Source organism: Marmota monax, unplaced genomic scaffold, assembly GCF_021218885.2.
Source record: "Marmota monax isolate L192 unplaced genomic scaffold, Marmota_monax_Labrador192_F-V1.1 WCK01_AAM20220418_F8-fsc00080, whole genome shotgun sequence".
NCBI lineage: Eukaryota > Metazoa > Chordata > Mammalia > Rodentia > Sciuridae > Marmota > Marmota monax.
In genome coordinates this window covers 3,079,600-3,105,576 of record NW_026694750.1, presented here as the reverse complement: position 1 = coordinate 3,105,576, position 25,977 = coordinate 3,079,600, and the positions used below count along the sequence as shown (strand labels likewise).

General features: G+C 37.5%; 1 protein-coding gene across 2 annotated transcripts in view; it reads right to left on the bottom strand.

The window, feature by feature from the left end:
* Rere (arginine-glutamic acid dipeptide repeats) overlaps positions 1 to 25,977 on the bottom strand; it is a 396,746-nt gene that overhangs the window by 320,085 nt on the left and 50,684 nt on the right. Inside the window, exons 1-2 of one of the 2 annotated variants that reach the window (XM_058572684.1) lie at positions 12,667 to 13,126; positions 11,913 to 11,982 (exon numbers count right to left, since the gene is read on the bottom strand). The exons of the other annotated variant lie outside the window; for it this stretch is intronic. The gene's annotated coding sequence lies outside the window, so the exon portion shown is untranslated. Of the gene's footprint in view, positions 1 to 11,912; positions 11,983 to 12,666; positions 13,127 to 25,977 lie in introns of those variants that run through there. 2 annotated transcript variants of the gene reach the window in all.

The window sequence follows — 25,977 nt, the reverse complement described above, 5'->3', positions numbered from 1 at the left end:
TATGTTATTGCAGGAAAAATGGGTCAGCTGTGAAGGACCATGTTCACAGACTATTCAGTGCACACAGAAGCTGGCACATGGCTGTGCTGTCAGCAGATGAAGGAAAGTCCTCCTCTACCCCATGAAAATAGTTTGGCTTTCAGTCTTTCAGATAAACAGCAACCATCTTAAGAAAGGACCAAAATCTGAGACAACCTACATTCTAGGTTTTCAATTATCATGATTACCTTGCATAAATCAAGTGGCTGGGAGAGAATACAACAAAATAGTAATCATCAGCTGAAATAGCCTTGAGGGCAGGTTTTTGTTTTTTGTTGTTGTTGTTGTTGTTGTTTTCCTTTTAATGAAATTCTTAAATCAAACCAATCCCTATAGTTCCAGTGTATTCTAGCCTTTTCTCAATTTGTAAATCAAAGGTTTTGCTCCACAGCCCTTGGCAATTTTCCACACTTATTATCTGACAAAGGAAATGCTTTAGTAAAAAGTATTCTATCACTAGACCTTAAAGTTACCATTAGAAATCATATAATTTATGGGGCTGGGGTTGTGGCTCAGCGGTAGAGCACTCACCTAGCACGTGCGAGGCCCTGGGTTCGATCCTCAGCACCACATAAAAATAAATAAATAAAATAAAGGTATTAAAAAAAAGAAATCATATAATTTATATTGTCAATCACTAACAAATACATTTATTCTAATCTTAGTAGTAACAAAAACCACACTGGATATATGCATAAATTAAAGTTGTCAATAAATAACCACTTTTATGTAATCCCTTCTTTGGGTTTCTGGTCCAGAGGTTAGAAAAAATAAGGCCCATGGGTCAAACCCATCCCAGGCCTGCTTTTGTACAGCCTACAAAAGAATGACTCCTACGTTTATAAATGGTTCGCAGAGTGTGTGTGTGTGTGTGTGTGTGTGTTTTTGCGGGGGGGGGGGGGGGGGGGGGTCCAAAAGAAGAAAGATATTCTATGATATGAAAATTACATGAAATTCAAGTTTCAGAGTTCATAAATAAAATTTCATTAGAAACAGCTAACATCTATTAATTTACAAATTTTCTATGACTGCTTTTGTGCAACAAAGGCAAGGCTGAATAATTACAACAGAGACTATATGATGTCCCACACAGCCAAAAATATTTACTATCTGGCCCTTTTCATTATAAGCTGTCCTGTTCCTGTTCCAACTATGGTAAGGGAGTAAGAAAATGTGATTAAAGAGGCATGGACAGCAACTTGACAACAAGGGGTGTAATTACTGAAAAGAAATGTTCTCTAATGGGTAACTCTGGAGCTGGAAGTAAATTCCTGCTAGCATCGATCAGCTGACATCTTCATTTCATGAATTAACCCAGATTTAAAACTGGGAATTAACACAAGAGCATGTGAGCCAGGCACAGTGGCACATGCCTTTAATCCCAGCCACTCAGGAGGTTGAGACAGGAAGACTTCAAGTTCAAGGCCAGCCTAGGCAACTTAGAGAGACACTGTCTCAAAATAAGGAGTGGGTATGTAGCTCAAGAGTAGAGCACCTCTGATTCAATCCTCAGTGCCAAAATACAAACAATAACAAGTGATTCTCTTAAGTAAAACCCCAAAGTGTACATCCAGATAGAACAAGACATTTACCAAAGTAGACAAATTCAAGACATTTTATAATCAGAACAATATTTTTTTTCTTGAGCAAAAGGGGCTAATGCCACCAAAGAAAACAAAAAACTCAGCAAAATGGAAAATTAAACAGGTAAACTGGAAAAATGTACACTGGTGAGACCAAACCAATACATTTTAGGTGAAACAGGAGAAAAACTGTAAAAAAAGTACACTAGTGAAACAAAACCAATACATTTAGGTAAAACAGGAGAAAAACTGTAAAATTTGTTCTGAGATGAGATATTGTACAAAGTTTTCCAATGTATGAAGAGTTGTACATACTGAACAGAATACATTTAAATCTAAGGTTAAGGAAAATTTCTCCTATATAGTTCAAAATACCAGATTTTGGCAGTTTACATTCAATTTAAAAAAAAAAATACAACATATACCAAAACAATGTCACTTGCTAGAATAAAGAAATATCTAGTAAGTCTGTTAATTTCAAATTTAAAAATTAAGCTAAGTTCAATAATCAAGCAGATGTTTTCCAAATCCCCTGTAAAATCGAGGAATTATTTATTTTCTGAACATACTACATGGCTGCTTAAAATGTTTATCTTCTATTTCTGGATACTGTGTAAATAAATATTCAACTTATTTTCACAAAAACATTCCAAATGGTTTCCTAAAAAAATTCCTTTGATTTACCCAAACCAATTGGGGTGGGGAGGTGGTGGGGAGGATCTCCTCCTTCAGTACTAGGGATGGAACTCTACCAGAACCACATCCCCATCCCTTTTTTGAATCAGGGTCTCACAGAATTGCCCAGGCTGGCCTTGAACTTGCAACCTTCTGCCTCAGCCTTCTGAGTAACTCGGAATTCAGGCATGCCTCAGTCATCGCACCCAGTTTATAAAACTTTTTTTTTTTTTAAACCAGGGATTGAATTCAGGGCATTCAACCACTGAGCCACATCCTCAGCCCTATTCTGTATTTTATTTAGAGACAGAGTCTCACTGAGTTTAGTGCCTCGATTTTGCTGAGGCTGGCTATGAACTCATGATCCTCCTGTCTCAGCCTCCTGAACCGCTGGGATTACAGGTGTGTGCCACCGCATATGGCTTTAAAAACTTCTTTAAATATTCAATTTCACGTGAAAGTTCTCATATGTGCTGTGTACTTCATATACATGAATAGCCACTTTGTATTATTCTATGTGACTAGGATGGAAAACACACCAGATGCCCAGGTGTGTAAAGCTAATATCCAATACCAAAAACCAAAATTAACACAAAATCTTTTTTTTTAATTCATGATTTATTTTTTTCCTAAAAAGAAATAATTGTAACTAGGTCAAATACCTATTTTACCCAACTACAAACAGAAGTAACAGGCAACTGGAGTAAATAAGTCTTACATAATAAGAAGTGATAACTCACTCACTTTAGTTGTGCACATACCAGAAAAACAATCTCCATATGGTATATTTCTTTTTTATGGGGTGGGGGACTAAGGATTGAACTCAAGGGCACTGGGCCACTAAGCCACATCCCCAGACCTATTTTGTATTTTGAAACAAGAGTCTCACTCAGTTGCTTAGCACCTGGCTTTTGCTAAGGATGGCTCTGAACTCAGATCCTCCTGCCTCAGCCTCCCAAGCCACTGGGATTACTGTGCCCAGCTTATAGTATATTTCTTAAATTGACACTATTTACACTTGTATAAGGCATTTTATCCAAGAATTTAAACATGCTTTTAACATGAATAGTAAACCTGAATTATCCTAGATCAGATATAGAAGATGAAAACATTAGAAGAACTACTTTTTGTTTGAAGTCATTCTAAAGTCAAGATTAGAAAAACTCAAAATCCCAAATGTCTGTCTGTTGCTCTTGATCACTAGAAATACCAATTCCCACAACACCAGAAAACAAGTCACAAAAATTATTTCCCAAACTTACAGTTTAGAATTTAAAATCTTAAACTTAAAGATTCTAGGAGATTCAATAGTTTGCCTTTCGTGATTCCCACTTTCTGCTGATAAGGGAGAAAAAATTTAAAGACTCCAAAAACTCCTTTAGACTTCTAACCAGTTATTTCCAAACCACATTTGATGACTTATGCACAATTGAGTCAAAAATATACAAAACAGATTCCCATAGAAATACACAGAAGTTTACGAACTAAGGAAAAAGTGATTGGCATAATAGGCTTTGTATTCTGCTGAATACACATTTGAAAAGCTCTGAAAGGTACAGAACTGATACACATCAACCCATTCAGCATCTGGTTTCAACCATTTCACTAAGAGTTGTGGGGAAATGTATCAGAATTTGGGTCTCTAACAAAATACATTTATTTCCTACCCGAGAAGATTGAACACACAGGATATACCATTCCTTTTGCTTAATGTTCCACAAATGCCTGAGAAGCAAACTCAATTCAATTTAGTCAAATCAGTAAAAGACTTCCAGTTTCCTAATCCAGTGTGTTTTAAACCAAGCAAGGATATTCCCTATGGCCAAATAAATTCTGAAGTATTATCTAATCTTTTGAAGCCAAAACAGATCATTTCTTTCCAAAACTCACATTTCTACCACTAGTCACTTTAGATATCGTGTGGTAAGGAATGAGCTCAGAACACCTGGATAATTTTTTCAAAACAAATAACCTGGATTATTTTTCCAAAGCAAAGTTTTAAGTGCCTGGAGAGGCATGAACATGCTGAGCTATACTGCCCTCTAGAGTCTCTTTCTGATATTCTTTTAAGCCTGAAACAATTAAATTCTAATTATAAACCTCTTGTAATTACACAAGCTTTCAGTATTCTAATATTATAGACTAACCTTTTTTTAATGTATTAGTAGTTATTATTAAAATTTATAATATTTCAATTACCACTATTACCAAAGGTCAGTAGTATTTCCCCAGAAGACATGGATAATCCTAAAACAAAATTTTCTAATTTGCCTTTTTAAAAAAGTTTTAAAGAGCTCAACTACACACTATAACATGTATTAATTAAAACTTGTGGCCAGGAGTGCTACCTAGCAAAACCCCAAATTCATACATGATGACCCCTATGGGTGTGCACACATGACGGCCAATACAGCTATTGATCCCCAAGGACTACTTCTGCAATCTGCATCTGTCCTCACAGCAACCACCAGCTCTTCTCTTGCCAGGCAACCAGAGCTCCAAAGGGATCTTAAGAAGCTAATAAGAAGCCATAGCAACCAAGACCTGTGGTAGCTGCAAAGCACAAACACCAATATCTAGTTTTACCAAGCATGCAATTAGCAACCTGATAAGGACTCAAAGTAAATGGAAATCACCTCTCTAATAACACTGCAGGCACCAAAAACACATCACAACTTAAGGCTTTCTAGTCTTTATATTTAAGAGCTAATTAACACATGCTTTACCATGCACACCAGTTATACAGTTGCGTCAGCAGTTACAGTAAGTGACCAGAGTTTCTTTTGTTGTCTTATTGTTCCTTTTAATCTAGACTTGCATAAGACCATAAGAAATCTAGCCCGCTCAAACTTTTATTTCAATGTGGGGAGAAAACATCTACATTCTTCAATGCCAAGAAAGAATGTCTCAAAAGGGAAATCAAAAGTAAGATGCAATGTTTCACATCCAAATATCTAATATTACTCTTGAAAGCAACCTACAGTTCCAATCCAATAAATAAAAATATCAACATCCTTTGGGGCACAGAGTGAAAATAAGATTTCCATAGACTCCAGAACTGGGCAAGCAAACGAGGGCCCATGGGCCAAGATGTTTTTGTAAATAAAGTTTTACTGGAACTGAGCCTCATTCATTGGTTCACATATAGTCTGTGGCTGGGGCTGTCCCACAACAGTGGCAGAGCTGAGGAGCTGCAACCAAATAGCCTGCAATGTCTAAAGTTATTTGCCATAGCTGGCCCTTCACAGAAAGTCTGGTCTAGACCTGGAGCAAAGATCCCCAGCTTTATTCAGATTAAACATGGAGCAGGGCTAGGGATGTAGCTCAGGGGTAGAGCACTTGCCTAGCACTTGTGAGGCAATAGGATCGATATTCAGCACCATGTAAAAAATAAATAAATTAAATAAAGGTATTGTGTCCATCTATAACTAAATTAAAAATTATTGGAATGTTTGAGGTGTATTTAAATAAAAAACATGGAGGAATATCATGTCTATGAGCTCTGCTCTCCATTCCACAAATTTAAGGAAATGAAATGATGAGAATTCCTGGAAAGGAAGTGCTGACAGGTGTAATTTTCTCATACGTAGTTTTAAAAAACTAACTTTTGCAGTAATCCCCCTTTAATCACGGAGGATATGTTCCAAGACCAGAGTGGATGCCTGAAACCACAGATGGTACTTAAACTTACATATACCATTACTTTTCCTATTCATATGTTATGGTTAGATCTGGAATATTCCCCAAAAGAACTGTTCGATGCAACAATGTTCAGAGGTGGGGCTTTTGGGAGGTGACTGACTCATGAAAGAATTCTAATCTCATCAATGGAGTAACTGATTGAGGGGTTCATAGCTTAATGAACTACTAGAAGGTGGCAGAAACTGTAAGAGGTTGGTCTGGGTCCTTGGAGACTATATCTTGTCCTCGGCCATTCCCCACCCCACCCTACCCTCTCAAGATCCCCTCCTTCCTAGATGCAATGAGGTGGGCAGTTTTGCTCCACCATGTCCTCCCCACCATGATGTTCAGCCTCACCACAAATTCCCACAGGTGGGAGCCACACTACTATGAACTGAAATCTCTGAAACCATGAGCTAAAATCAATCTTTCCTCTTTTAAGTTATTTTTCTCTGGTATTTTGTCACAGCAACAGAAAGCTACCATCATATAAAGTTTAATTTACAAATCAGGAAAAATAAGAGATTAACAACAATAAAAAAGAACAATTATAATAATATAAGTCATATAAATGTGGTCTACCAAAATATCTCACTGTACTGCAGTGACCATTCTTCTTAAGGTGAGAGATAACACAGGCTTTTCTTTGGCATATCTGAATTGCTAGCATCACTATTCTTGCACTTTAGAGCCATTAATAAGTAAAATAACACAACTCTGATAAGTGAAATTGCTACCAATATGAAGGTAGTATATACAGCATGGATACCCAGGACAAGGGGATGATTTACGTCTCAAGAGAGTTATTGCAGTATAAGACTGCAAAAGGCTACTCAGAACAAAGTGCAATTTAAAACTGAGGAATTGTTTGTTTCTGAAATTTTCCATTTAATATTTCTGGGCCACAACTGACTATAGTCAACTGGAAGTAGAAAAAAAAAACCACAGATAAGGGGGAATTACTGTAGATGTCCATTACATCTTACAAGAAGCAAGAGAAAAAAAAAAAATCTTCAGAAGGTTAGAGTTTGACATCTTCCTTCTTTTATAATTCCCAGGAGTCCTAGACAATAGAGAATAAAATGAGATTATTCGTCTACCCTTTCTTTAGAGAATATATTCATATTCCTTCTGAAGATCCAGAAGTCAACTTGTCAGGAGAAACTCTGGATCCTATAGTGCCATTCCAGCCAAGAGCCTCCTCAACCAGGTCCTTCAGATAGCATTTCCAAATGACCCAATGGCTTGCTTTTTGTTTTTGTTTTGCTTTGTTTTTATTCCTCCTGTAAACCTGTAGGTCTTCAGTGAAAGCACAACAGACTTAGGACAGAGTAAAGACTAGAAAACTGACAAGTGAAGTGAATATTCAAGGAGGGATAGAAATCTGTCAGGCAGAAAAAGGAGAAAAAAGAACATCTATTCACAGAGGCTTTAAGGCTGAAATGCCACTTTTTTCCCTGCAAAGAATCATAAGTTCATCATACCTTTATTTCTTAAATCTCCAAAAGTGTGAATTACTGAGAGAATAATCATATGATTTTGAGGAATTTCCATTTCTTTAAGGGTTGAACTTTAAAAAAAAAAAAAAAACACAAGTGGAAGAGACCTCAACAAACTATAAACAGTTCTGAGCTTTATCAATGTCCAGGAATCAGGCAAAATTATTGAATCCTCAGAGTAAAGCTCAATAAAGTGGCACTAGGTGGAGTAATTTTCAACTCTCTTCTAAAATACTTCAACCTCCAACATTCAAACCTCATATTCCAAGAAAGTTTAAGCAAAATGTTGTCACTAAATAGAAGTCTTAAATAGTTTTAGATTGTTAAGTAGCAATGGTTCTCAGAAATTACTTTCAAAGCCACTAAATCGAGCATAAATTTATGAGAATTAAATATAGTATGGAATACAGAAATGTGGAATAAAAACTATTTGGAATGATTGCCCGAGATACATCCTACCCCAAAATCAAGGGGCAGGCCATGAATCCACTATGGGACTGTCCTGCTGCTAATGTTGTTGCCTCTGTTCAGAAGGCCCTCCCTCCCCTCTCTCCATAGGGCAAACTGCACCCCTCCAAGATCCAGCTCAGCCTATATTTCTTCTAGGACACCTGATCAGAATCCCTTAGGCAGAAGTCTCTGTCACTTTGATCATACCTTTACTCTGACACCTGCCTCTCACTGTAATACACTTAATAAGCCTTTTCTCATTCTCCACTGCCTCAGGGTACAGCCTATAAACCTGGTCATCTTTTTATCCCTGTCACCCACCACAGAAGCCAGCATTCCAACAACAGCAGTCAGTTATTGAGTTTACTAAGGGCTCACATGCCAGACGTTGTGCTCTACACTTTACATATATTTACCAATTTCCCCTCACAACAACCCTAGGAACAACCTATTATGAATATATTAACAATATATAATGAGCACTACCCTTAAGGCTAAGAGCACTCAAGGAAGAGCCCCTGACCCTGGGTCACACCCAGCAGAACCTCAGGAAACCCACAGCTTACCATAAATCTGTCCTCAGGAATGCCAAGAGAAGTTGTTTATGGGAAAGTATCTCAATGGAAGCATTATGCTATGAGACCCACTGGAGTAGTGGGGTACTGTTCATGCTGTTGAGAGCTGCAAAAGTCTGGTCACTGAAAGAAGCCACAGATGCTGCAGCAACTTGCCCAGCAAGCAACCTGGAACCAAGAAAAACTTTTCCTTCAGGGTCCCTCCAGCACTCTCTACCAGCAAAGGTTAACATCATGCCAACTGGCAGAAAAGAAGCAGAGTTCAGATTCATTTCCACAGAGCAGACAGTGGAAGACATACTTGGAGGTGAGGTGAAACAAATCAATATTTGGCCTGAGGGCCATGGTCTATCAGTTGCTCACATCAGAAACAGAGATCCTTTGTTCTTTGTCCTGTAGGTTCTATCTTCTACATGTTTCTTAAACCCATTTCACTTCTCTCCCAGTGTTAATGCCCCCATCCTGGTTCACAATGTGCCTTAAATAATTGCCATCACATCCTTAAGCTTCCGACTTCAGATATGCCCTATCTTCAAACGCAACCATGGTAATGTTCACCAATGATGATTCCAGTCCTGTCCATCCTCTACTTAAAATCCTTCATACATTGCTCAAATGTCCTCAAAAAGGAATTCAAAAATTTTAATGGCTTTGGAAGTTCCCTGCAGCTTCCCTTTTCAAATCTTTGCTTTAGACATTAGGAACTTCTGAGTTATTTGCCACATGCATTTGCTATTTTTGGTTTTGTTTTGCCTCTGGGCCACAGCACTTGGGTTCTCTCTCCTCAGAAAATACTTCCTTCTTTCCCATACTGTCATACCCACTTTTTATTAATAGACTCTTCATCATTCTTGATTTAGACAGATCAACTTAGATATCTCTTGCTCCAAACAAGATGCCCCTGAGTGCACCCAATAGAACCCTATTCTTCAAAGCCCACTCAGAACAGCTACCACATACTATTGAAAGTCCTTGTCAACTGTCTCATATTTCATACATTCACCTCTATTAAGGCAATAAAAATCTCTTCATGGTTAAATCCAAAAGAGTTAAGCAAGATGTCCGTAACAAGGCAGACTCTTAATAATAAATATCAGGTGAGTTCATGAATGTTGACTGAATAGAGGAAAAGATTTTATGAAGTGATTAATACCTTAAAAGGAAAGGACTCTGGTTTTGACATTATACCTAATAGGTTGATCAGTGTACATGCAATAAAATGATTATTCATTCACTATTCTTCAGATTAGGAGAAAATGCCTTTGTCCCACACCTTACAGTTAAGATAAAGCAAAAAAATATATAATCAATTCTGAGAAGAAAAGAAATTAATCCAACCACCTGGTAATATAAATGTATATGATTATAACATATTAAGGAAAAAGACTTACTAGTTTTCAAGATGAACAGTGCCAACCTAATGTAGTGTGTGTGTGTCTCTCTTAAAGGATCCAATAATAAAAAACAAACATTACAATATGACATTCCATAGTACACCATGCTTCTAGAGTAGAAAATCAATACATCTTACTCTCTTTCAGTAACTTATTTACCCAATCACAGAACTAGAGTCATTGTGCAATGCAAACAGTCTTCTCAAGTACTCTGAACCCCTCTGAAATCAAAGCTAGGCCTTTCTGAGACCTACTCCAATGGGAATTTATCTCTGGCTAACTTCCAGTATTTGTTCCCCTAGTGAAGCAAAAGCGGTTGAGCTGACCTGACATGTAAAGTCACTCTGCCACTTTAGGAGGATATTTAGCCAAATGCACAATACAGATTTGTAGTCTTATCTCTTAGTTGCCAATGGAAAAACATTCAAGACTTCTGGAACTTGCTTTTTCATAAAAGACACAAAGCACTAAAGGAAGCATGACTTTAGGCTTTTTTCTTTCCCTTTAAAAAGAAATTTTATATTGATAGATACACACACACACATACATATATATATATATATACATGTGTATATGTATGTGTATGTGTGTGTGTGTATGTATATAGATATGTGGGGATCAAACCCAGGGCCTCACACAAGTGAGGCAAGTACTCTACCACTGACCTACATTCCCAGTCTTAAATATTACTCATTTCTAATTATAAATGATTCATTTATGATAATACATTGTGTTGGTCAGCTTTTCTTGCTGAGTTAAGACCTTTTTTTTTAATCCTTGTTGTCTATTAACATCATTCATTCTTCTGAAGAGGGTAAAAACTTCTTAGAGCACATACAGTGATCTAATATTTTCATCATATCAATAATTTTGGATTAATTCTATAATCCTCTTAAGATATATTGCAGATAATTTGCCAGGCATGGTTATCCATGCCAGTAATCTGAACAACCTGGGAGGCTAAGGCAGGAGAATCTAAAGTTTGAGATCACCCTTAGTGAGGCCCAAAGCAACTTAGTGAGACCCTCCCTGTCTCAAAAAAATTTTTTAAAAAAATTTAAAGGCTGGGGATGTGACTCAGTGGATAAAGTATCTCTGGGTTCAATCCCCAGTACCAAAAAGGGGGCGGGGGTGTATACTGAAGATAATTGAATTATAGAACTTAAATGCATGTAAGTTTATTACCACTACTCTTTTAAAAAAGATATAACAAGTTGAGTGTGGCTCAGTGGTAGACCTATCTTTTCTTATTTATTACTGTTTTGCCTCCCACTGGAATGTTTTCTCTGTGAATAAAGGATATAGTTTGTTTAATTCACTACTGCTTCCTCACAACTTAAAACTGTGTGAAACACAATAGGTGTTACCCAAACATTGGTCAAAAACAGAGTCCAAGAAATTGATATTAATACTGAGGCTATGAAATGAAAAGCTATGCAAGTTGGAGTGGACATATATTTGAGAGGTGATTCCCTTTAATTTAACTTAAAGCCCAAAGGACATCACAAAATTAAACTGCTAATCTACTTGCATGCATACATTACTAAGGCTAGCCCTGAGCAAATACCTGAGTACTTTTTAATGAAAAGCAAAAGATTCTATGTCCTCCCACAACACTGGAACAAACCCTTCTGTGGAAAATGTATACTACTGCTGGTCATGGTGGCCTGCACCTGTGATCCTATCTACTCACGAGGGTGAGGCAGGAGGATCCCAAGTTCCAACTCATCCTGAGCAACTTCACAAGACCCTGTCTCAAAAAAAAAAAAAAAAAAAAAAAAACAAGGACTGGGAATGAAACTCAGTCCCTGAGGCCTGAGGTTCAATCCCTAGTACTAAAAAAAAAAAAAAAAAAAAAAAAAAAAAAAAAAAAAAAAACAGGAGGGAGAGAATGAGAGAAGGAAATATAAATCATTAAGTCCCATATGAGGGTACACAGGATTTTATATGCAACCATTATGAATAAAATAATTCTAATGCGGGCTGGGGATGTGGTTTAAGTGGTAGCGCACTCACCTGGCATGCATGTGGCCCGGGTTCAATCCTCAGCACCACATACAAACAAAGATGTTGTGTCCGCCGAAAACTAAAAAATAAATATTAAAATTCTAAAAATAATAATAATAATAATAATGGAAAAAATTATATCCTTATAGTTATATCCTAGATATAGTTATATCCTAGAACTATAGGGAATGGGGGAAACAAGATCAAAATCTTCACCTTATCTAGTCCCAGAACTCTTTCCTAAGCTCAAGGTCCATATTCAAACAGTAAATTGGAATTTCCTAACCTAACATACAAAAAAAAAAAAAAGATTTTTACCTCCCCGACCCCTGCCAAAACCTACTCCCCACTAAATCCCTAATCTGTCATTAGTTTTAATCCCTAACCTCTTTGTTAGCAAAGATAATAAAAGATACACTTACCAATCATTTTCTATATTACTATATTCTTTACTACACAGCTACATATAATCTCATCTAAACCTCAAAACAATTCTGTGAGAGAAAACACCTCTTTACCTCCATTATCTTATAAGCAATGAAACTGAATCCAAAAAATGAAATAACTTGCCAAAATATATTCTGTTAGAAAGTGGTAGAGACTCAAACCCATGTTCCTAATTCAACCAGTCACTTTAGTTAGAAACCTGGGATTGCCTTAGTCTCCTCTCAGCCCCCCACTTCATGGATCCTCCTTCATCTTCATTCTCACACCGTCCCCTACATTAGCTCAGAGCTTATCTCAGTGTACCTGCATCTCTTACCTCAGTTTCTACCGAAGTCCCAAGGTCCTGCTGCTGTCTCTTACAGTGCCCTCCTTCCATCTTTCTCCAAACTATCATCAGACACCCTCTTCATTTCCAAACACAATCTTTGTGCTCCGACCCAAGCATAAGGTTGGGAACCCACTGGATAAAGGAATCAGAGCTATAAGTGTCAGAAGCTGAAGGCTAGAGCTATGTGTGTAAGTATGCATGTATTAATTCCAAGACCAACACCTTACAAGCACTTTTCAGTAGACTGCGACCCAACTTCAGGACTCTTGTTAATACTGCCTGGTGTTGGTTCTACTCCCCGTCTTGGCCTCTTCCTAATTCCAGAGGCTTGACCTTTAAATATTTTAAGAACTCCATCCCAACTACTCCCACCTTCCTAAATTCTTTCTTTTCTTATCCAATCAAAACTGCCATTCAAAAAAGGTCCAAGTAAGTATTGATTGAACTAAAATATTTCATAATAAGGTATCAGAATATAACCCCCTCTTTTATAGTCATACTATTGATTGAACCCAGGGGCACCCAACCACTGGCCTACATCCCCAGCCCCCCCCCCTTTTAAATATATCTGTAATTATTATTTTTATGTGGTGCTGAGGATCAAACCCAGTGCAAGCACTCTACCACTGAGCCACAACTCCAGCCCCATCCTCAGCCCTTTTTAGTATTTTATTTAGAGACAGAGTCTCACTGAGTTGCTTAGTGCCTCACCATTGCTGAGGCTGGCTTTGAACTCTCAATCCTCCTACCTCAGCCTCCTGAGCTGCTGGGATTACAACGCATACACATTTTAAAAGAAGAACTAATTAAACATATGGATCTCTTATCAGGCAATTCATAGACTTGAAAGATAATGATGATAGTAATAATAATGGCTAAATCTAAATAATCTAGTAAACTCTGTACCAGGTACTGTTTTTCTTTTTTCTTTTAGAGAGAGAGAGAGAGAGCGAGAGAGAGAATTTTAATATTTATTTTTTTTAGTTCTCGGCGGACACAACATCTTTGTATGTGGTGCTGAGGATCGAACCAGGGCCGCACGCATGCCAGGCGAGCGCGCTACCGCTTGAGCCACATCCCCAGCCCCAGGTACTGTTTTTCTTGTTTTACAAGTATTTAATCATCTAACTCTTTAGTCATCATAACCACTTCATGACACGGGTATAATGGTAATTATTATTATCACTATTTTTTAGATAAGGAATTTAAGAGCTGGTGGAGTTATGGCACATGTCCAAGGCCCCAATGTCAGTAAGTAGTGTCAAAATTACTGTATTAAATGCCCAGACCCAGCACTCCAAATCACCTACTACTAAACTTCACCAACAACTAACTCCAGCAGACATTCATGGAGAGCATTCAAGCTCGTTCATTCATTTTTTTAAACGTTTCTTAAAAGCTTAGTGTGTTCTGAGAACTTTTCCTGCCACTGGGAATTCAATTTTAGACAATGTTTTTATGGAATTTACAGTCAGAGGAAGCATCCAAAAATATACAAGTGAACAATATAATTTCATTTTGCAAAAAAAAAGCAGGATAAGATAATGCAGAGTAATAAGCTACTTCAGAATGGTGGCCAGAGAGGGCCTCCCTGAGAACTAGTATTGAAATGAAATCTAATTATAAAATGAAGCAATCAAAACAAAAGCCCAATGGAAGAACCTTCCAGGGAGGGATCATGATAAACGCAGTGGGCCAAGGTGAGAGTCAGCTTGTCAGTGCCTCACACAACAGGACAGGTCTATGTGCCTGTGGCTAAAGAAGCAAACTGGAAAGCAGAACCTCAATCAAAAACTTAAGAGAGCCAGTCTTCCTGGAACACGAACATGGAAAGAAACTTTATATTCCAAATGGAATGAGAAACTGGAGGGTTTTAAGTAAGAGAACAATGTGATTTGTGTTTCTAAAAAAGGGCTCCCTCTTCCACTGTTTGAAAAATGGATTTCAGGGTGACAAAAGGAGAAGACTGAAAAGGAATTAGTAGAAGGTCTTTACATCTAGAATCCTCTGTAGCACAGAATAGTCAATATTAAGAGTTGCTGAATGGACAAATGATACCATAGTCAAGGCAAAAGAAGATGAAGGCTACGACTAGGGTATGATAGTGCTGCATGTAGAGAAAATGTGCTGACTGGCACCTATCAAGTGTTAGAAACCAAGTACTTTTTTTTTTTTTTTTTAAACTGGGGACTGAGCCACATCCTCAGCCCTTTTTATTTTGAGACAGGTTCTAAATTGCTGAGACTGCTCTTGAACTTGCAATCCTTCGGCTGAGTCTCTGGATTACAGGCATGTGCCACCATACTTGGCCCAATTAATCTTTTAAGAACCAACAGAATTTGCCCAAGCTCTTTCAGCACCCTCCTGCCCATTCAAGTCATGATTAGGGGGCATGAATTCTAGAATGAACCTTCCCAGATTCAGACCTAGATTCCATTCTTTCCAAGCAAGTTATTCTCCCTCTCTGTACTGCCACCTTGCCACCGCAACTGCCACACTTGCCACCTCCCAAGCAGCAGCACCACTGGCTGCTGTGCCCTACCCCCCGCATCCCTCTGCTTCCTCAGCAGCCTTCTCAATATCATCACTAGGGTCTCCTCCTGACTAGCAAATGTTACTGACAGCATCAAAAAGAACCTAATGATGATAAATGAGTAATTAGCTTGGATTAGACTGCAAGACTCTGAGACAACTGTTAACTTCTACAAGGAGCATAACTACAACAGCTCATTCTCACACATATGGCCAGTTACTTAGCATGACCATTTGCTCTTCTGTGACCTTCTACAGCAGTAGACTAATAACCAATGCTCACAGTTTCTTTTCGGGGGGAAAATAGTGTTGGGGGCTGGGGTTGTGGCTCAGCCTAGCATGTGTGAGGCATTGGGCTCAATCCTCAACACTACATAAAAATAAATAAAATAAAAGTATTGTGTCCAACTTCAACTAAAGAAAAAAATTAAAAAGAAGAAGAAAAAGAAAGGCTGGGGTTGTGGCTCAGTGGTACAGCACTCACCTAGCAAGTGTGAGGCCCTGGGTTCAATCATCAGCACCACACAAAAATAAATAAATAAAATAAAGGTTTTGTGTCCAACTACACCTAAAAAATAAATATTAAAAAAAAAGAAGAAAATAGTATTGAATTTTTTTCCAGAATAAAACCAACTAACAAGTTTTTTTTTAACTTCCATGAATCAGAATTCCTTTCAGAATTACTAAGTATTACAATTAAACTCTAAAACATTACATCATTTTGTGCCTTTAAAATATCTATTCCTGGGCTGGGGTTGGGGTTGGGGTTGGGGTTGAGTTGGGGCTGGTGCTGGGGCTCAACAGTAGCGCACTTGCCTGGCATGTGTGAGGCACTGGGTTCGATTCTCAGCATCACATATAAATAAATAAAATAAAGATCTATCAACAACTAAAAAAAAACTTAAAAATAAAAAATATCTATTCCCAAAAATGATCCCCTCTCCCAAAGCCAAGGATTAGGAAAGAATAAGGGGGGGGGGGGGTCCTTTTCTATTAGGAATTAAAAGTAGAAAAACCACTCATTAGTCAGGATTCCAGTGGTTATCAGCAAATGGCTGTGTGGCCTGTCAGCCTCTGGTTCTGATTTGTGCAACTCTCTTCTCTCTTATTGCCCTTAAACTTTTTTAATTGAACTACCAAATACAATCAGCAACCAGGATCGACCAAAGTCAGTCCCCCAAGGAATTCCCAGGGAGAGCCGAATTCTGTGGACATCTTCTGTAACTGACAAAAGCTGAAGAAAGTAGACACAAAAAATACTTAGAAAATGGCATGCCAATTATCATAAGATTTTCCCCCGTGCAGATATTTTCCTGAAAAAAAAAAAAAATGAGTTAAGATTAATATATGCATTGGGCTGGGGATGTGGCTCAGGTGGTAGTGCGCTCACCTAGCACGCGTGAGGCAGTGGGTTCAGTTCTCAGCACCACATAATTCTGAAATAAAGATACTGTGTCCACCTAAAAACTGAAGAAATAAATATTTTTTTAAATATTAATATATGCACATATATATTTTCATGCCCTAGTATACTGTATATAAAGAAGCAAATGCTGTATTGAAATTCTCTTTTTTTGGTGGTGGCTAGGGATGGGGGTCACTGAGGATTGATCCCAGGCACTCCATCACTGAGCCACATCCTCAGTCCTTTTTATATTTTACTTTGAGACAGGGTCTCACTAAGTTGCCCAGGCTTACTCTGACTTGTAACCTCCTACCTCCGCCTCCGGAGTAGCTGAGATTACAGGCATGTGCCACCACACTTGGCTTCCTTTTGCTCTTTATAAAGACTGCATGTAAAAAAATCTTTCTTTATCCTGAAAAACAATAGTAGTTAGAATGAAAGGGGAAAAATTATAGTTAAGAAAGAAAAAAACTAAACACTCAAAATGGGAATAGGATGTGCAAATCACATCACTAAAAAGGTACACTCAATTTGTCTTTTTTGACAATCCCTCCTACACACTTTTTCTACAGTGTCTGCCAAGGGTTATGAAGGAAATAGCTATACATACTCCAAGCTTTCAGAATTAATGGTAATTAATTAATGGTAATTAATGGTAATTAATTGGTAATGGTTATACCAACAAGAAAAATATCAAAGATTCTCATCATCAAAAAAAAATTATGCTTATATATAATTTGAATTTGTAAGGTCTCTTTTAAATTGTGGGGTTTTTAATGCCAACCTTTTTATTTAAACAAACAAAAAAAACCAGAACTTTTAGCTCTGATTTCTTTTTTCTTTCTTTCTTTTTTTTTTTTTTTTTGTACTGGGAGTTGAACTCAGGGGGACTCAACCACTAAGCCACATCCCCAGGCCTATTTTGTATTTTATTTAGAGACAGGGTCTAAATAAAATACAAAATTTTATTTATTTTATTTATTTATTTTATTTATTTATTTATTTATTTATTTATTTTATTTATTGAGCTGCCAAGCTCCTCGATGATGCTGAGGCTGGCTTTGAACTCACAATCCTCCTATCTCAGCCTCCTGAGCTGCTGGGATTATAGGCACCACCACACCGCCCTGCTACCTCCAATTTTTGAGCATAAAGCTCTATTAACAGATCCCTTTCCTGGGGTAGGGGTTGTAGCTTAGCGGTAGAGCGCCCGCCTAGCACATGCAAGGCCCTGAGTTCAATCCTCAGCACCACATAAAAGTAAATACAATAAAGGTATTGTGTCCAACTACAACTGAAAAATAAATATATAAAAAAACAGATCCCTTTCCATAACTAATTAGAAAGAGCAATTTTTTAAAACCTAGTAATAAGAATCAATTCACATTTAGAAAACTGTTTTTGCTAAAAATGAGTTCTCTCACTGCTATGTAATATTGAGGGGATGCTTCCTATTTAAAGATTTTTAGCAAAGACAAATTTAAATATTATTTAATAGGAAACTGGAAAATCTAGCACTATCACTATATAAAAATCATTTTTCTTTCATGTTCTGAAACACTGTCTTTGATGTGATTTGAAATATATATATTTCTACACCCAAAATCCATCTCTCCTTTTTTTCTATTCTCTCTAAAGGTAATCTCTATGATTTATCAACTATGGAAAATCTTCAAGTTAATAAGACTTTTGGTCATAGTTTGTCTTTGATCAACTCAAACTACTATAATACTGACCATATGATCTGAAAAGCAATTATCAACCTTGATTTTCTCCAGTGTGAGCTGCTCCAAAGTGCATGAGTGTTTGAGCACACTTCCTGAAACAGATGTTTTCTGCTGTCCATCATGGCAACCTCTTGGGAATCTCTGGAAAATACGTATTCAAGCAGTCCCTGTTCTCAAAACCCACCAACCCCATCTCTGTCCATCCTGCAACTGGCGGAGAGGGGGTGGGCACAATACTTAGGACATACCATTTTAGATCTAGTGTCTCATCTGCTCTTTACCACACACCCAAAGAGTAGGTATTATTATTATCCCTATGTTAGAGATACAGAAACTGTGGGGGGTGTGGGGAGATTACAAAAAATTCAAATTTTTAAAAGCCAATGTTGTCTCAGCTGGATATGGGGGCACACACTTTCAGTCCTGGCTACCCAAGAGGCTGAGACAGGAGGATCATTTGAGCCCATGAATTTGAGCCAGACCCTGTCTCAAAAATAAACAAACAGCCAGTGGCAGTGGCACATGCCTGTAATTCCAGCTACTCAGGAGGATGAGGCAGGAGGACTGCAAGTTTGAGACCAACCTGAGCAATTTAATGAGATCCTGTCTCAAAAAATAAAAAGGACTGGGGATGTGGCTCAGTTGAAAAGCAACTCAATCTCCAGTATCTATCAATCAATCAACAAACAAACCCAGTGCTCTTAACTAGACATAAGAATAGAAAAGGAAAAAAAGGAGGAGGAGAATAGGAAGGAAAAAGTATTTGCCAAAGTAAGTAAACTGGTGAAAAGGCTAATTTTGAGGAAATGTGAGCCAGCCTGAAGGGAAAGACGTCAAAACCCTCTGTACCTCTCTTCCTACTCCCTAGAGCCTCCCACAAAACATGTGACATGTCCCTGGTCCTGGCATTTCACCTAGACTACCTGAACTCGAACTGGAAACCTGATAAGTGAGGTAGCTGACATACAGATTTAGCACTTGGGCTATGGATCCTGACTGCCAACGTCTAATCCCTGCTCTACCACTCACTAGCTGTACATCTCTGTAAATTACTCTTTCTCTGCTGGAGTTTCATCATCTGCAAAATAGAAAACCACCAGAATATACTTCACTGTGTTGTTACAATGATAAGTTTCCTTAACATAATGTCATGAAGCTTGATAAAATATCTGGCACACAGTAAGCTTGCAATAAAGGATACCCATTATTATTTATTTATACCTTCTTTTAAATGCAAAATTTTCTGGGAGAAAAACCTGTAAAACGGCTTGATGGGAAACAGTTCCATCAAATGGCTGAGAGTTGGAGCCATCAGAGCCTTTACATTCTAGAAGCTCAGGTAAGTATAGTTCCTGCACAGAGCACCTGAAGGGTAGAGTAGATGTGCGGCAACAAGTTGTCCTCAGGCTGAGGGAAGAAGCGGAAGGTCACAGGAAGAGAAATTGGAGAATCCCCACCCAAACTTTGTCCACTTCCTAATTATGCATAAAGTCAGCACTGTTCCCAAGGAGAAAAATCCTCTTCTCTATAATGTCTGAATATGGCTCAACTATCTTTTTTAATTAAAAAAAATTATATGTAGTCAGCCCTTCTGGTTACATCTGTAGTATCATATTCTTTGGTTTTTCCATACTGTCTTCTCCTACAGCAACTACGTAGAAATAAGACAATAAAAACACTTCATTGAGCAGGCAGGGTCTCAACATCTGACCATTACAAATTAGCAGACCAGCATTCAAAAGCAATTGCAACAGCGTAGCCTGACCACAGGTAATCTAACTTTTTAAAAATTAAAAACAGTGAAGTCATTTTAGCTCCAACTAAAAAGCAACCTGTGATAATAACAAGGGCAATACTCTGATAGGAAGCCTGTTTTTGTTACCTGGTACCTACCTTAAAACCTCTCTGATGGGAGAATTTAAATGATACAGTAGAAGGAGGCAAATCCATTTCTTAGAGCTCCTGAATTACACTACACCAAAGTCCAACTTAAATGAACCTGGTTAGTTTTGTACTGCTGATATCCTCTATGTTATCAGATTAAAAAAAAAAAAAAAAGCAGCACACATACTGTGTTATTTTGAAAAGCCCAGAGCACTGTGTTATTCCTACTACAACTGGTAAGCTAAACAAACTCAGTGTTAACTTCACTTTATTTCCTTCTATATCCTTATACCAATTCTTTAGCTTAGGGTCCCTTTCGTAAAAATTTAAAAAAAAAAATTAAAAAGTAACTTACACAATCAGTATCATCATCGTGTCATATACAAAGGACAAAGGAACTAACTAAAAGAAAAAGCAGACTTAAAAATTTCCCCAACCTGATAGTACCATCTGACATGTGCCCAGGTAACTTTGCTTTGATTGCAAGATTTTAAAAGACCAAAAGACTAATTCAAAATAATAAAAGGTAAAGGGTTCAGTTGGAAGGGTGCTTACCTTGCATGCACAAGGCCCTGGGTTCAATCCCCAGCAAAAAAAAAAAAATAGGTAAATTTACCCAGCTCTTCATTATGTAGCCAGCAAACTAGAATAACTGTTTAATCCTCTCAACAGCCCTTGAAGGGCCACTATTCTCACCACATTACCAATGACTAAAAGATATGAAAATCAACTAACTGTCCCCTCTATCACACAGCTACAAGAGAGTGATAGAGGGGACAGAATTTGACGTTAGATACCCGCCTCCTGAGTCTGCACTCTTATTCACTATACTATGCTGCTCTTCAAATGAAAAAAAAAATTGAGTCATCCCAAAAGACTGTCAAATGCTTGCTTTTTATTTCTAATCCTGCCCACCTAAGAGAAGCACCTCTTTTCAGTTTTATATTCTTATACTAAATTGTAGCTTAGGAACTATTTTTTTTTCTTTCTTGCTTACTTGCTTTCTTTTTTTAAGAAAAGGAAGTAAAATCTTAGTATCATCATCTAGTTATGAGAAACACTGAAAGCACATTACATCATCCCTTATAATCCAAGCAAGAGAAATTCAGGTTGAGACAAGAGTCTATCAACTGATACACAACTGTATAGTAGTAATGCAGAAACGTTCAAAATAAAAACACACATTTTCTCTCACTGAGGAACATATTATAAAAGTAAGAATACTTGCCAGGCACAGAGACCTGTAATCCCAGCAACTCAGGAGGCTGAAGAGGAGAATTGCAAGTTCCAAGACCAGCCTCAGCAACTTAACAAGACACTGTCTCAAAAAAATTTTTTTTTCCAAAGGGACAGGGAAATGTGGCTCACTGATTAATCACCTCTGGGCTCAATCCCTGTTTTTTTGTTTGGGTTTTGTTTTTTTAATTAAAAACACTGACAAATTGATAGGTAACTTGTCTTCGGTCAGAGGCCTATAAGTGAACCAAAGTTTCCTAAAACCTAGCCTGTGCCCTTTCCTAAGCCACATTCAATATTTCAAGTAATAAACCCTCTTCCTTTATAGTAAACTGATATGATCAAAAGAAATAAGGGAAACTTTCCAGAGATAGTTTATGTTCAAAACAATCTCAAGTGCCAAACTTTCAGCTACTTTATAATTTTTACTGTCATAAACACTGTTACAAAGAAATATTTTCCAAAAGCATTTTAATAAAAGTCCTATTTAAAGTACATCCTGCTTTAAAGTAACAATAATAATAATAATCTCTCCTGAGCCATTAGAAAAAGATGTATGTGCTGGGCGTGGTGGTGCACACCTGTAATCCCAGCAGATCGGGAGGCTGAGGCAGGAGGATCATGAGTTCAAAGCCAGTCTCAGCAAAAGTGAAGCACAAAGCAACTCAGTGAGACCCTGCCTCTAAGTAAAAATATAAAATAGGGCTGGGGATGTGGCTCAGTGGTCGAGTGCCTTGAGTTCAATCCCTGGTCCAAAAAGAAAAAAGAAAAAGACATATGCCGTGTTCTTTTAATAGGCCTAAATGAAGAAGGATCAATATTATTTTAATTTTTAAAGGTCTGTTTATGAAATGCAATCATCCTTCATTAAAAATGCAAGCTGTGTTTCATGAGAGGTTAGCGTAAATGATTCATAGAGATCTCTCTCCAGTATAATCTTCCTCCCCAGGGAGTTTCCCTCAGATGTTTCATCAAACCACTCAAGCTATTATTAAAAAAGCTTTCCTGTGACTAATGGGGGAAAAAAAACAATAAGATTACACTTCCCCACTCCCCTTCACCACTGCCTCTTCCACTTGAGTGATTCATGCCTTTTTCAGTCAAAAGTAAAATTAATTCTTCATATTCTATGCATTTTTGCAATCATTTCTCTTCAGAGGCATAAGATTGTTTTATAATATTCAAAACAAGGAATTTAAAGTCAGAAGGTTGTAATTCACTTACCTACTCTGATATTTCATTATGTTGTTGCCTTTCATTAAAATTAAAGGAAATCTACCTTTTATGAGATGGATTGTTAAAAATTTTTAAATGTTAACTCATCAAAATCAAGATACTCCAAATTTAAATTCAATTCTCTTCGATTTAAAAATGCTAATGAAAATGGCTGTTTCAATGAAGCAGCATCTGGCTCATTATAACATTTGGTTTTAACTAATAAATCCTTAATTATTAAATTCTGATGTTCCACTTGTTTCACAAGGATAAGCCAAACACATACTGCTACAATTATAAATACCTGAGAAAAATTACTTACATGAGCCACGGAAAAGCCTTTTCCTGACGTTCTGCCTGTTATTTAACCAAGTATCTCGGGAACACACATCCAAAAGACTATCCATTAAACATTGTGGCTTTGGTGTATGTAGGTGCTACATTACTGGCTAGCAAATACTGAACTCCACTGGGTACTCAAGCATAATACACAGAGTAATTTGTCTGCTTGTGCAAATGGGCTAGTTTTTTTTTTCCCCCAAGTGCTTTTTCAGAACAAATGTGTCAAAGCTGAATGTAATCATATGCCCTAATTCTGGCTTTACCAAGCAGACTCTTTCTCCACCCAACTTGATGTTTTTATTAAGGTGTTACTGAGTACATTTAATCAAGGTATTATTGCACATCATGTCTAGTAAAGGTTGAAATCCCTGAGAGATACGTTTGGTTTTAAGCCTTAATACATATTAGGGAGCTTTTCATTTTTCTCTCCCAACCCCAATTCTTTTTTTTTTTCCTCCTCCTCCTCCTTCTCTCCTCCTATTTAATCAGCAACATCGACAGTACTGACTGAATATTTTACAATGGAGTTGCAGAGTATGTGTGTTCAATCGTTAGGCTTCCCAGAAGATTCATTACTGTTACATTAGAAAGTCAAATCAGGCAATTCTGCAGTCTGGTAAAAGCTAGCATAAGAAAAAAGGTTAATACAAAAGAATTTCATTTTAAATAGAGGACATTTAGGACTTTAAAAAGCAACATTATGATAAAATTTTCAAGATATTTGTTCTGGCATTAGCCCATGCTTTATGGGTCTAATCTCAAAGATGTCTAAATACTATTCTAAAAGAGAGAGGAAACTGATCCACCAGATCTGCCATTCAAGGATCCTTGTGCTAAAAACACTGAAGGTGTATGTTTTACCCTCCTGAGGGAAAAAGGCCATGCATCCTTAATTACACTGATAAAGTGAGATCAATAAAAAGTCAAGAAGTGTTCATTAAAACATTATAAAAATTTTTGGTGATTTTAATACTAGTCTGAGTATAAATAAAACTAAAGAATTTTCAGATCTTACATATTTATATGACAAAAATCAATAAATCAATAATTTTCCATGATTATAAGCAGGTATAGGAAAAATCTTCTCAGACTTTAGCTGGGCGAGGTGGCACAGGCCTGTAATTCCAGAGGCTCAGGAGGCTGAGGCAGGAGGATCACGAGTTCAAAGCCAGCATCAGCAAAGGTGAGGCACTAAGCAACTCAGTGAGACCCTGTCTCCAAATAAAATACAAAATAGGGCTGGGGAGGAGGTTCAGTGGTCAAGTGCCCCTGAGTTCAATCCCCAGTACAAAAAAAAAAAGAATCTTTTCAGACATTATGTTTAACTAGCACTTGTATATAATAGTTCCACTCGCTCGCCAGGTGCGATGGTATACACCTACAATCCCAGCAACTCAGGAGACTAAAGCAGGAGGATCACAAGTTCAAGGACAGCTTCAGCAACTTAGCAAGACCCTGTCTCAAATTTAAAAAAATAAAAAGATGCAGCTAAGAGACAAGTGCCTCTGGGTTCCATCCCCAGTACCAAAAAAATAAACAGTTCCCCTCTCTATATATTTCAGTCTTCAAGAAACCCCAACTTATTTGTTTCCACTGATTTGTGGTAACCAAAAATAAAAACTGACTATCTATGGAAAAGAAAATTTCTTCCTTCAGTACTGTCTACTTACAGAATACAAATTTCAATTTAACACAAATATTCACCTTTGCATGAGCAATTCCAAAGTCTAAATATCATGGGAAGAGGGAAAGAGCAGCTAGCAGTGGTAACAAACACCAAAGGAGGCTGTCTTCAGCGCTACCTCTGGCGGCGGCACAGATGGACTTTGTAGGCCACTGGCTATGCTTAATTTAATATGAAGCTAAATACAGTCAAAACATCTGGTGCACCACTGATGGTTATCAGGATAAATTAAATCTGACGTCACACACAAACCCACTCAATATTCTATTTATGTTCTGCCTTTTATTTAAAACACAAAACTAAAAATCTCCATTTACTTTTGTTTTTTATCTTAACAGTCTTCTACAGTAAAAAAGGCAGGTTTTCTGGGAAATTATGTTTATACAATTTGGGGAGCCTTCTTCAAGAAAAAAATGAACCTACAAAATTTTGTGTATAAACTGTTAAGGGGCCCATGCAGGTGAGGGTCCCTTTAGTTTAAGCTTCATTAGCTCCTTCCACCTCTGGACAGGGGTGAAAGGCAGAGCAAAGACTAAATCGTACACAAAGTGGCACATGGAATTGGTTCAAAGAATACAAAAATATACAAAGCAGATAATTTAACAACCTGGAAAGGAGTAAGTATGACTTTCTAGGCAAGCAAAAACTATACTCTTAGAACTGATTTAGAACATATATTTTTAAAATGTAGAACCCCAAATCTTTGGCACACTACTACAAAAAGTACTATAATAAGAACCTGAGCTAGGGATGTAGTTCAGTGATAGAGAGCTTGCCTAGCAAGTAAAAGGCCCTGGGTTCAATCCCAGTCCTGAGAGCAGAGGACCGGCAGGGGAGTTAATGAAAGACTCAGATGATCAATGAAACAATCAATATTCTATGCATATTTTTTTTCTTTTTTGAGGAACTGGGAATGAAACCCAGAGCCTCAAAGATGCTAGGCAAGTGCTCAACCCCTAAGCTACATCCCCCAGTCCTTATTTTGAGACAGGGTCTCACTAAATTACCTAGGCTGGCCTCAAATTTGCAATCCTCCTGCCTCAGCCTTCCAAGTAGCTGGAATTATAGTAAGTATACTTCACAAAGCAAAATTAGGGGGTTTTTTTAGGGGGGGACAGTTAGTACTTGAGACTTTACTACTGAGCCATGTTCCTATTTTTCTTTGAGATGGGGTCTCCTGCCCCACCCTCCCAAGTCACTGGAATTGCAGGCATGCACCACCACACCCAGCTAAAACTAAATCATTCCTAATAATTTGTTATTAAAAAGAGACA